A 13322-nucleotide genomic window follows, 5' to 3' on the forward strand; every position below is an offset into this window, starting at 1 on the left:
ACTTATTCCATTGGGCGTAAAAGACAAATAGCATGACAATAACAAAAACAACATTTTCCAAACACGAAGTCAACGTTGTGAATTAATCCATGAGAAAGATAAGTAAACGTTATTATGTTTCCAATTTGTGGGCCTAAAGTTGACATATCTTTTTAGTCATATAATTTGTTTGCAACAGGCCCGATAACTGTTTGAGGTATAGAGCTAGATGTTTATTACGAACCCGCACTGGGTTTTACAAGAAGCGGGTTAGCAAGTAGTCCCTTATGAATTTACCAGAAGTACAGAATATTGATTGAATTACCATACCTTTCATTACTCATAATGTTTGTGTCTTGACAATTTAGACGAGGTAACCGCTTTAGTTTAACGACGGAAAACATATTTGTTTGCAAAGCAATATATATTCAGATAAGAGAGCGAATTCTCGACTCGCCAGTAATAGACACACGAAGAACGTTTCCTTATTCGTTTGCAAGGCAACACCAGTGAGACCACAGTCCATCTATGAAGTGAATCTTCAATAACAGCCCCATGACTGCTCCTTAAGAAGCACAAGGCTATCAAATACATTATGACGGCACTCAATCTCATGTTGTACCTCCCTAACCCTTAGTGCGGTCATCTGTATGCGCTTCAGCGCTGCTGGAATCACCACTTCTGTCAAGCCATCCATGGTTCCCTTCTGACGCTCCCCGGACGCTTAAGTTGACACGAACGACCACGGCATGTCATTGTGGCATTATCTGAAGACGAGGATCTAGGTTTTGCAAGTGCTGCCTATCGGTTCCTTGTGTGGTAATTGAAAGTGTTCTGTTACTCCAAGCGTTTAAGTGGAAGGTTCATCCAGACAGGGTGTTATTATATTGAATTTCTTTTCAACCATTTTTGGTATTTACAGGGTTAGATTGATGGCCGTGCTGGTAGGTACGCCAATGGCAAGGGAATGGTCGTTACATTTAATATGCAAAACACATCCTTGGGTTATGTTATTCTTTACCGTGTGTTTGTGACGGGAGCCACCATTGGGGCAGGGTACACTCACCTTTTCGCAAACACCTGGTATCATATTGTACATCGATATATATATATATATTTGATCGTGATTCATAGACACATGCCCATGATACAGTCGGAATCGTACAATCGACACTGCTTTTAGCAGATATTAGTATTTCTTGTCGCTAAGTGTTTTGTCGCTAATGTATTTCATATGTTTTCATTGGAATAAAAGAGACCAGTGACACCGTGAACCATCCCTATGTGATGATCATTCATAACCACATGCTTAGCCGGAACCGGGTAATGGACTCTGCGTCCAGCAAAGATTCCTTATGATCATGGAAAGGGGTGGTCGCTAATTTCTACATGTCTAAAGAAGTCTTTTAGGAGCTTAAAGTAGACGATTTCGAAAAGATCCACTGAAATTGAAATAAAACCACCAAAAAGTCTTCAAAGACAAAATTGGCGAGAGATAAAATCTGTCATTTTTCCTCTTTCGGACTAAATTGCCATGGCTTCTATTTCCGCACCGTTCTTGTTTCAGACCTTTTTCGCTCTATAATGTATCTGCTTTCGGGATAGCGAGAATAATAATAGTCTCTAAACTACGTACGCCATGTATTTAGAAGCGTAGCCAAACCAGTTCCTATTGTCTTAATGCAGGCACGCACGTTCATACGTTTTAAAGATGCGGTTAAAGGTAGGACTACAATTACGGCAAACGCTGCTTTCGTTTGATGCTATATTTGTGCATCTATTTTCACAGATGCATGGTACGAATTTAAATTCGCCGAGACTCCAAAAGCACTGCGAACAAATCAATTGCTTGATTATTGATGTTGAGTATTGAAGGCCTTCCCGCATGTGCAGCAATACGCAATGAAGGGAGGTTGAGGCAGTTCTGGCATCTCAAATTTTAATTATGAGGTGGAAACATTAAATGCCAGACAGACGGCTGAAATTGGATTGGCCTTTAGATCACGTAGACAACGGTCGTGTGGGTTATTATTTGCCTGAGGGAAGAAAGAACGGATGGCAATAACCGTTAGACTGCATCAGTCACATTGTGTTGTACCCACCATCTTTGCAAATATGCTGGTATATATTGAGCTATACAACATACATCACGTCATCAGGTGTATCACTACAACATACATCACGTCATCAAGTGTATCACTACAACGTACTTCACGTCATCAAGTGTATCACTACAACATACATCACGTCATCAGGTGTATCACTACAACACACATCACGTCATCAGGTGTATCACTACAACACACATCACGTCATCAGGTGTATCACTACAACGTACATGACGTCATCAAGTGTCTCACTACAACATACATCACGTCATCAGGTGTATCACTACAACGTACATCACGTCATCAAGTGTATCACTACAACGTACATCACGTCATCAGGTGTATCACTACAACGTACATTATTACGTCATCGGGTGTATCCTCGTGGGGACCTGGAAAAGATTTCGAGTTTTCCGGGGTTCGAGACAATAGGGGAGTTTTATGCTCTATTTGAATACTTGGGACTCCCAAATGAATTCCTACAAGTGGGAATTCGACACATCGAAGTTCTATACAACGCGGTGCGGCTGTACATCACTTCAGCAGGTGCCCCACTAAAAATACACACAGGTTCACGTCGCCACGCCTGTACACATTCATCACCTAACCGTTTATTAAGTTGGGATATCTTAAACCTAATGCTGCAACTACCATGCTATGTAACAAGAGTTGCGACAGTTGCGTCGTGACGACCACGTTGTACAGCATGTCCTGATGTAAGCTCGGTGGACACACCAGCCTTTTCATGTTTGTGACAGCGACAGGCGAACAGAGTCGACACGAGAGAAGATTGCTCTCAAGCCAATAGTGACAATATGACCAATAATACACACATGCAGGAATTCATTAAAGGCCTTCAAACACAGGTGCACATGGGGTTACATACAACTGGAAACCACATGCTAATGTCCTGCTTCACATAATAGTAGGCGACTGAATAGAATGGTACATGGATGATTGGAAATGCAATCGGAGTGACATTGGTGTGCGTTGGTTTGGAATAATCCGCGGACAGTGAATATGATGGCTGCAATATTGAAATAGTTGTTGCTGCATCTGTTGTTGCAGCTCACAGCACACTGACGCAGTCTGACAAGCCGTCATATCAGTGATGCAGTGTTCAATGTCGACCTGACGGGGAAATAATCCACACTGTCTTGATGATGCAACAGCTGATGTGACTACTAGCTCTATTTCCAAACGCAGTTCATTCTGAGCGAATGCAGTATGTCAGCGAGAGCGTTGTGAGCCTTTCGATGTGGCAGCATGGTGTTTACTTCTTCAAAGCATCGTGACGGTTGCAATGTCATGGCGTGACATGTGTGTTGTGACTGCGAGGTTTTAGACATGACGTCACGAGGCCCTGAACTTACGTCGCAAGACATTTCATACGCTGTGATAGAGCATTTTGACATGTGACGTCGTTCGGGTTTACGTGCGACTTCAAGAGCGTTATATATTGTGAGGTTCCACAGACTTCGATCTCTGCGTCACGACGTGTACCGAGAGAAGCCATTTTTTAAGGTGAGACTTAGATCTGTTACTTTATCCCCCTGGATGCCACAGAGACATATATATCCCTCCTCTACAACCCTCACTTTGAAGTCGAATACAAATACAAATACAAAATACATCACCCACACAAATACACTTCACAGTTTTGAATAAGGTGGGAAATTCCCTGATCTGTGATATTATCCTCTCGTCTGGCATTTTAGGCCAAGCAAAAGTACTGAAAATGACCTCTGAAAATTACGTACACCGTAAATGTCGCCATTTTTTACACATTACTAAATCACCACTCACGGCGTTATTTACAGCATGTTTTGAAATCTAAATTTAGGATATTTATTCGAAGAAATGAATTTCAAAAATAACAAATTAGTGATCACGGGTATCTGTCTTTTGTGAAATCACCAATGATCATTCCAAAACGGTTCCGATAACCCTAGAATCGTTTAGAATGTTTTGGAAAATACGCAAACACGAACGCCGAAGTGAACTTTCCGCCATATTGGCTAGTGTTTACAAAATCACGTTTCAGGTACACCGGTTATGAGGCGCCTGTAACATCACGTATATTTCAAACTTAGCTTCGATATACACATCCTTGAATTCCTCATACACTTTAGAATCAAATGACCAATGGTCTTTGTCACCAATACAAAGTGGCTGGATGAAATCAAGCAAAATATGTTAGGTGTGAAAAAGAACGCTGTGCTCGAAAAACTGCACTTGTTTGAAATGTAAACAAAGCAAAATACAGATTTTACAGTGTAGCATTTTCTCCTATTTTGAGCTATCCATTCGTCTATTCTTTCAACATATTGGCTCAACATTTTCAGAATATGCATAGCAAGATAATAGTAGGAAAAATTAGGGAATTTAAAATAGATACATTGCAATGATTTGATATTTTCAACAGAAATTGTCAAAGTGACCGTCCTGTGTGACGCAATGACTGACGAAAACTCACGCACAACGACAACGGTATTTGTCGGAATTTCTGACTATTTCTGTTTGTTTCAATGAAAATTATAACAACAAATAACAGTACATAGCTTGTCAGAATGTTTCTGATTACTTACATGTCACATTTATGTATATACGATCCCTGAATCAACGAAAGTCCCCCGTAAAATCCCGCGTACTGTTGTCAGTGAACACGCCATTTTGTAAAAGTCGGTCACTGGTAGTGATGTCATACGTCAACATTGTTGTACATATTTAGTAATTTCTTTGAGGTGGAGGTCCTTGAAAGAGATTGCACACGATCATTGTATCATGCTGTCTACAGTTTCAGTTATGATGTAGATTTTGCATATCTTTTATACATTTTTTTCACACAATTAATTTCACTTTTGATATTTGTCTATGTTCAAAATGTTATCATACGTAAATATGGTCCACAACATGTATGAACGAACCTTTGATAATCTTCTGTTTGTTTGAACATTGTTTACATAGCAATTGATAGGTATTTAGTGTCGAATACGATCATTCTTTCCTTTGGACAACTGTTACAAGATGAAGTATAAATGTAGCTGCAACATGTATGTATTTCCTGTGATGTGTAATAGTCAATATTATAAGTTCATATAATCAGGGTCGGTCGGGTAGCCTAGTGGTAAAGCGTTCGCTCGTCACGTCGAAAACCCGGGTTCGATTCCCGACATGGGTACAACGTGTGAAGCCCATTTCTGGTGTCCCCCGCCGTGATATTGCTGGAATATTGCTAAAAGCGGCGTAAAACCATACACACTCATATAACCAATGTCCTTGAATATCTGTTTCATTTTATTTTATGACTAAAACTGAATATATTACTTAAACAAAATGGATAATATGTTTTGTTAAAATATATGCCCACATTTCTGAAAGAATTGTCTTGGTCTTGGAATTGTTTTTATGTCGTTTGATACACAGAACAGTGATATCTAACGATTCGCCAGGTGCGCGTTATAGTCACAAACAATTTACGAATTATTCTTCTCGTTTTGCAATATATAATCAATGGGTTCCTTCTTTTTTTCAATATTGTGATCACAGGATATTAAACTGTTTACTTTATTTCTCCAGGAATTGTAAAATGTATAAAGATAAAATCCATGCCTGGGTACCCCGTTGGTTCAACTTTAAACGATTATCCTGATAATTCTATATCAATAGAGCTTTCTTCGCATCTTTTATTGTGTAATTCGGAGACGAGATGACGAGAAATAATAACATAGTAATGAACAAATATGTGTCCAAAATTGAATATAATTTTGGTTGTTCTTTTGGGTATTTCATTACGTACATTGATGCCAAACAGGTGCGTGTCTTGTCCAATTAAGATACACGATAAACTATCTAATTGTTTACATATTCAAGACATTATTTACTTGGTGAAAGCAGTCATTTTATGTTGTGTTGATAAAGCGTCAAATTCCGTTTTACACATCGAGATTTTCCATACCATGAACGAAAATTAAGGGAGATATATGTTAATCAAAATACCATTGTCGTCCTTCTCCGACGTTATCAAAGCCATAAAACCAGCCATGACGTCAAATAGAATGGTGTTATTTTTGGGTATTTCATTACATTTGATGATTAGGCTAGTGCTCCATTAATAATGGTGCAACATTAGTCAATTTTTTATAAAGTACGATTTCATCATTTCTTATGGTTTTTTTTATTATAACTAAACGTATACAGTTTCTTTATCGATATTTGTGTTTGAATAGTTTGGTTCCTCGTGAACAAAACACCACGAAAATATATTATCCTTACCCACAGCTAATTCTCACGAAGTGACCTGAGTTACAATAAACTAGGCTAAGCATAGCGGAGTTATGCCCCCTTTTCTTTGTACGTGTGTAACCTCTCTGTCGCCTTTTGACGTCATAGAGAAAAATCAGTTTTCGTCATTTACGGCATGCTATTTTTGGCATTGAATGTATGTCGTTATACATACGCATATAACTCCATTTGATATATAGTTATGTCCTTCAGATATTAGGCAGTATTTTGTTCGCTCACAGTTTCCGTAAAGCTTCTAAATAAAAAAATCGTTGCACAGTACTTTTATCGGTGTACGATAAAAAGCGGAAAAATTTACTGTTTTTCAACGCAGAATCAATTCTCGGATATAACTTAGAAGTGTATTTTTTTTAAACCAGTTTAATATTTGCAGTTCACTTTACACCATCAAATAGGAAATTTAATATTCTCCACCTCTGCGTAATTTTATAGCCAGAGGTACATGTAGATCCAGTGCCGCGTGAGCACAATTCTCGCACAACCTTTACTTTTCCGATCTTAGGAAAATGTGCGTCAGAAAAAAAACTCGGCATCCAGAGGGTAAGCACATACAGAACGTCAACCAGAGAATATTAATATTAGCAGTCTCGATTATCCGTTGGTATAAATTTTATTGGGAGTAAAAGGCAAAATAGATTTGGATACATGTATATGAAGGGATCACTGCAGCTGAAAATATGTGATGACATCAGGTGTTCCTGAAAGGGCTAAGGTCCTGCCCTACCGGTCGCACTCATTGCTCACACCATTTGCATAAAAACCTAAGTGCTTCTTTGTGGCCTTATTCAAAACATTTTGTTCTTGATTTCCAAATTTGACGCATCAGTGACCAAACTTGTCTGATGCAGTTACCTGTTTTGACTTGTACCATGTGTTCCCATGTGTCCTTTTTTTTAAGGTGAACAATTGTCTTGACTTTGCATGTGTTTGTGATGGGTGCCATGGGTAGGTAGGATACGCTTACCTTTTCGCGAACACCTCGTATCATCACTATTTGATAATGAGTCATAAATACAGGGTTATAAATAAAGAAATAAGATTCATCTACAGCGCCTTGTTCCAATATTTGCTCAAAAGCGCTTAGCCAAAGGCTCTGCAGAAGAGAACTATTTTGAGATGTTTGGGAAAGTCCGAGACGCTTGAGTCCATTCAGCAAAGTATTAATTACACTTGTCGACGTCACGACCTGACACATCAAGTTGACTGCACGCCATGGTAAAACTGTTACAGTAATAATCTTCAAAGCGGCGTTACATTTAAACATAATCTGGATACTGCCGTAACGTAATTTGCAAGAATGCCAAGCTTTGAAACAATCTGTTCACATAAACCAGGACGTACACAAATAGCTGCGAAATTACCGGTGCGGCATTAAGCAATATTCACTCGCCCATTCAATCATTTTGTAAAAGGCCAAGGTCACAAGTTCAAGGTCGTACTCCGGACCTTACCAACAACGTTTAGTTGAAGGTTTAATGTACTGCCATCAGGACGGCTCATAGATCTAAATGCAAACATCATTCTACCATACTTTAGGCGTATTTGTGAAACTGTTACGTTGTACAACTGATGACGACGGCAGTGAACCTGGCTGCGTATGAACAACGTGTCGTTAGTAAGCGGATACAGTGCAACTGTAATATGACTAACCACATTGTACCTCATCCTACTGCTGTTCCCTCTGTGGATTCACGGCCAATCGGGTTCCTAATAGCCTTGTGGTATCGTATATTTTCCGCTAATGACAGCAACACTTTCACATCCCCACGCGCCAGCTCCATGACAAGTATCCATTACAAAAACTTCAGCCAGACAGTTCTGTTGTAAGGCTATCTTCAACATTTATCAAAAATCAATTTTTATAGCAGCGTCATATTATGTTGTGAAGCTGTTCGTTAAGAACCGTTTGAAATGAATTCATGGCTAGTTTAGTTTGAAGCAAGTTGAAATGATAACTACACAAAAATGTTCATATTCGGAAACTCCAAGGCCGTTATTTTTTAAGCCTTTGTCGGTATGTTTTATATTTGTTTCTTAAAATGTTTCTCGCTTTTATTCTCAATGTAATATCCCATTTTTCAATAAGAAAATCAACGTTTATGTATAATTAAGAATCTACATGTGTCCATGATTCCTGTCTACGTAAACAAAGATCTGGTGTCACTTATACCAGTATTCTATATTCTCAATGTCTTGGTGGGGGGAGGGAGTCGTCTAAGCCGCCGCGATTCGCTGTGCAGAGTTGCGTCCCTTCTGCACGCCAGAAACCTATTATTGTGGGTTCGAATCCCGGTTCTCCCAGATTATGTTTCTAGGTTAGTCAGCACCATACCCGTGCTCGTGGGTTTCACCGAAGTGGTGGTAAACGTCTGAGACCTGCATCACTTCGGGCTTTCCTCCCACATTAAGCTGACACGCCGCGATATAACTGGAATACTGTTAAAAGCGGCGTTAAACACAACTCACTCACTCACTCACTCAATGTCTCGGGGGCAATATACACTTGGAATCATTGTGTCGTAGGACAGTATATTCTAGTTCACAATGCCTCTGGGCAGTGATATCGAGTGACCATCATCCACGAAATATCAATTCTCGAGGAGCCATTTGTGAAGAGTTAAGTCTCCATGTCCTATCAATGTCTCTTTAAGCGCTCGATGGCACGTCCTAGAACCCAATGTACGTGTTCAAGCATTGGGGAAAATATGCATCACATATTGACCTTTAAACGCCTGGGTATTCCACAAATTATACATACCTAAAAAGATAGAAATTACTGTCAACCGGCTCCTCTGTATCGGGGTAAATAAATTACAACAAAACCTACGTTTTCACGTGAAGGACATTGCACACTGAGAGGCATCTGGTCCCATGGTGTGTCACAGTAGTCTTGTAGGCGCCCAGTGTCTTCACGGGAAACTTGCCAATCAGTATCCAATAATCTACAAATACATAATGTAGCTGATCCTATCCCTTACACGGAAATAACATCGTGTCAGAGCTTGTCTTCGTCAGTATCAGGCTTTTCCAGCCGTCAGCCTTAAGAGCCAGCCGTAAAATTAGCAGCTGCAACCCTAGTCTGATGCAGTGTCTTTACTCTTGTCCTGTGATGTTCTCAGCATGTGTTTGAACATGAAAATCGTATTTATGCATGACGGTTTCGTTTAATTTAGATGCCAATTAGCGGCGAAGAACTTAAATCTTTTTTTGACCGCAGGGCTGTGGGTAAGGATTGGGTAATAGTAGGCTTAAACCCCGATTGTCTTATTCGAAAAACCTACAATGTATACACAATTGGGAATTCTTTTTTGTTTTAAATAATTGTGAAAATGTCAAATCGCATAGATCAAAATCCATGTTGGTTTGATGCTGCTTTAAACAGCATTTCAATGATATCAGGCCTGGGATGCCCCACCCTTAATAAAACGAACTCTGTGTAAACCGACATACAGTGACACTGACACAGTGTCTGCAATGTTGGCACAGGCAGAATTCAGCTTATTCAAAGTATTCTATTCAATAATGACATGTAAACATTTCACAAAGACCATACTGTACTGTCGATTTTGACAATGTTACTATACTCAGATACCGGCTATGGTAGAGTCAACTGTAGCGGGGTGTGTAGATTACACACAATCCCCATTCGAGTCTCATTTCTTTTTACACAGTATTCTGCTCACAGAAAATCAACATTCAGCGTCGGCCAACCAACAAGGCATCACACGCCTACTTAATACCCAACTAGCCATGTCTTTATACTAATACCTTAATACTGTATGATAACATCGTCATAGCCTGCATCAGACGCTTGCTCAGAACACGGCGAAGTGGGGAACGGCATCAAAGAAATACCCATATAATACCTCACGGACCCTCACTAATACCCCCATGGTAGGGGCCAGGGGGAGGGAGCGCGTTCTCTCCAGACTAGGCTGGGGACAAATCCCCCTCCGACTACCTTAATATGTAATGCTTAGACTGGGCTGACTGTCAGTTTCCGTCTTGATGCATCTAACTCCCATGTTTCGCTGGACAAATACTTGGGTTGAAATGATGGTTTGGTTGCGAAGACAGAAGACGCTCGTAGGCGGAATGGCTTAATCGACTAGAAGTAGGCAGGGAATAGAATATGGACAAGCACATTTCATCAATCTTAAGCTTAAGTACTATAAACCATTGGGAAAGTTATTCCAGACTTTCTTATTTATTGGTACGTACATATAAAGAGACTGGAATTGGTTAGACCCAAAAAAGACTGCGTACATCCAACCATAGGTCAAACTAATGCCCAGCTGACGTAGTTCATATGAGGTTTTATGTTTCCATCTCAAATCCCCCTCGAATTTTATTGGAATTGTCATATTGTTTATTTTGTGATCGTGTGATCATTTCTTTGAAGCTGTTACTGAAACACTGACTTTAGCTATTATAAACTACCTTTGCAATTACGCTTTTGGTTACATGGCAATAAATTCCTTACGCTTTTGTTTTAAAGTTAAAAATATAGATCTTCATTTGACCTGGACTCTAGTGCACATTGCGAAAAGGATGCTACTTATAATGATATGTAGGGTCGGTTGTTCCCCCGGCATTCTGTGTACATTCGTCCGACTAATATGGAGTCCCCGGGTGTTTGGGAAGCGGAAGTAGATAACACGAATTACACTGGGAAGATGGAAACAGGCTTCAGTTCACAAGCAGTTGAGTTGCGAGTAGGTTGACGTAGTGTGTGTGTCGATGAAAAGCGGCTAATCGATTCGCATGGTCCACAGTTAAACTCATGTCAGAATGCCCAGGGTTTGGTGTTACGACTGTGACTCTTTTAGCTGATACTGAGACATGATTAATTTGACATAAAAAAGGCACTCGATACATTTGATCCGCGGTTCTACAACTCAGCTTTCCATATTTATCATTATAAGATGGAAAGCTCAAAAGCTAAACAAAGCTATCGCATTACAGCCTTTCGCCATCAAAAACCTAGTTAATTCATTCTACAAATAGTATGGTAGACATTCAGAGGAGTTTACTAAAGACGACATGTCGCTTGTCTACATGGTGAGCGATGTTATACCATGCTGTGCCCTTTATATGGAGTTTTCATACCTCTTTACTCACGGCCACGTACATTTTAATGGACATTGTGTGAGTGGCGAGTGCTACTGGAAGGGCAGGGCATGCTAACCCTGATGTCATCACTGATTTTCACTGATCCAGTCACTATTTGAATTATAACGCCCTATGGAATCTGATGATACAATGGGGACTGATTATTCTCTGCTGTTGACATTTGGTTTTTAAACTTTTGTTTTGAAATATGAAACGCTCGAAACGTAATTCTGTAATTCAACGTAATTCAACTTTTTAACTCATCAAAGCTCATTATTTACTACAACTATTTGTTTTTTTATGTAAATAATGTGGAAATTTAAAACTACAAGAGCCATTTGCACAAATATTATTCCTACTTTTACGACATTCATACACGTTTGGGGCAAAGCATGCAAACCAAATTGTCATCTCCAAATTTGTATTCCAATAAGTCTTTAAATACAAACGTGACAACATTATACATCCGCGAATGAATTCCGTAGAAATGATATTAAGGATATTTGACGTACGCGGAAGATACAAGTCTAGAAAACCCACTCTGTTCTAAATGTCAACATTATGACTTAAAAGCAAAAAGCGGTTGCTGTTAGTGGATAGTTGCATTGTGATGTGATGGAAATATGGAGTTTTCGAGCTATCCTTTTCTTTATGTAGGGAACGTTATAAGTGAAAAAGAACATGGTGTTTTACGTGTCTCTGGGGGAATGAGAGAGTGAGTGAGTGAAAGATAGAGTCGAGTTTGCCTCAGGTTTTTGCGATCTTGCATCACACGTTTGTGTCCAAAACATCGACGCCACGGTTTTTGTGGTTTTGTGGTTGACAGGCGAATGACTTGCAACTTAGGAACGCTGAAGACGTGTGCAACCTTTACTCGAACATATAAGGAATGAAGTGAGCGAGAGAAAAGACGTCCATTCATGCACTCACAGGAAGCAAGGGGTAGACGAGCGGCCTAAACTCCCACAGTTCGCTGTACAAAGGTATGTAGCGTAGTCGAGCCGGGATCCGACGCGGTCGGTTTGAATACCTAATTCATCCTGATATTAATTATATAATTGTATTTATGATTTTACTTTCGAGTTATCCATTTATCAAACACTGCGACACAATGGCAGAGATGCGAAGTCAGCTGTGCTATGATCTGATGATCGTGGGATCGAATCCCAGATTGGGCCTGATTCTGACTTGGTTTCTAAACCTTTACCCGTATGATCTTGGTATGCAAGGAGCCGCACATGTAATAATTATAAAATAAAGAAATATTCGCTATAAAGGGTCATGGTCATGAGTTCAAGGTCAGATACTCCAAAACTACATTAAACCGAACTCACTCACTTCATGCTTAAATAAGATGTACATATTATTCCAGAGACGTCAGAGGCCATATATGTTCCGAGTTGGAGACTGCGGTAGCCTACAATATGAACCCACATCCCAAGCTCGTGTTAATTTTAATTATGTAAAAACAGGTCGTAAACATGTCGTATTTCAGCGTCTAAAATATTGAACGATATGAAAGAAGGTGACACACGATAATTTAGAGTGAGTGACTGAGTTGGGCCTAACGCCGCTTTTAACAGTATTCCAGTTATATCACGGCGTGTCAGTTTAATGTGGGAGGAAAGCCCGAAGTGATGCAGGGCTCAGACGTTTACCACTTCGGTGAAACCCACGAGCACGGGTATGGTGCTGGTAAACCTAGAAACATACACCCCCCAATTTAGAAAGGCCTCGTTAAGATGCGCTTAATTCCACATAAATCATAGTCCATGTGTAGCAAATGAACCTTTATCGGATGTGGTTCAAGCAGATAGA

The 13322-nt window shown here is 39.8% G+C and overlaps 1 protein-coding gene across 1 annotated transcript in view; it reads left to right on the forward strand.

Annotated features, from left to right (window-relative positions):
- The first annotated feature begins 3205 nt into the window (after positions 1-3205).
- The window catches only part of LOC124142525 (small conductance calcium-activated potassium channel protein-like), a 113354-nt gene continuing 103237 nt past the window's right edge, over positions 3206-13322 (forward strand). Inside the window, exon 1 of the mRNA XM_046511045.2 lies at positions 3206-3611. The gene's annotated coding sequence lies outside the window, so the exon portion shown is untranslated. The remainder of the gene's footprint in view (positions 3612-13322) is intronic.

This window comes from Haliotis rufescens, unplaced genomic scaffold, assembly GCF_023055435.1.
Source record: "Haliotis rufescens isolate VD_foot unplaced genomic scaffold, xgHalRufe1.0.p SCAF_17, whole genome shotgun sequence".
NCBI lineage: Eukaryota > Metazoa > Mollusca > Gastropoda > Lepetellida > Haliotidae > Haliotis > Haliotis rufescens.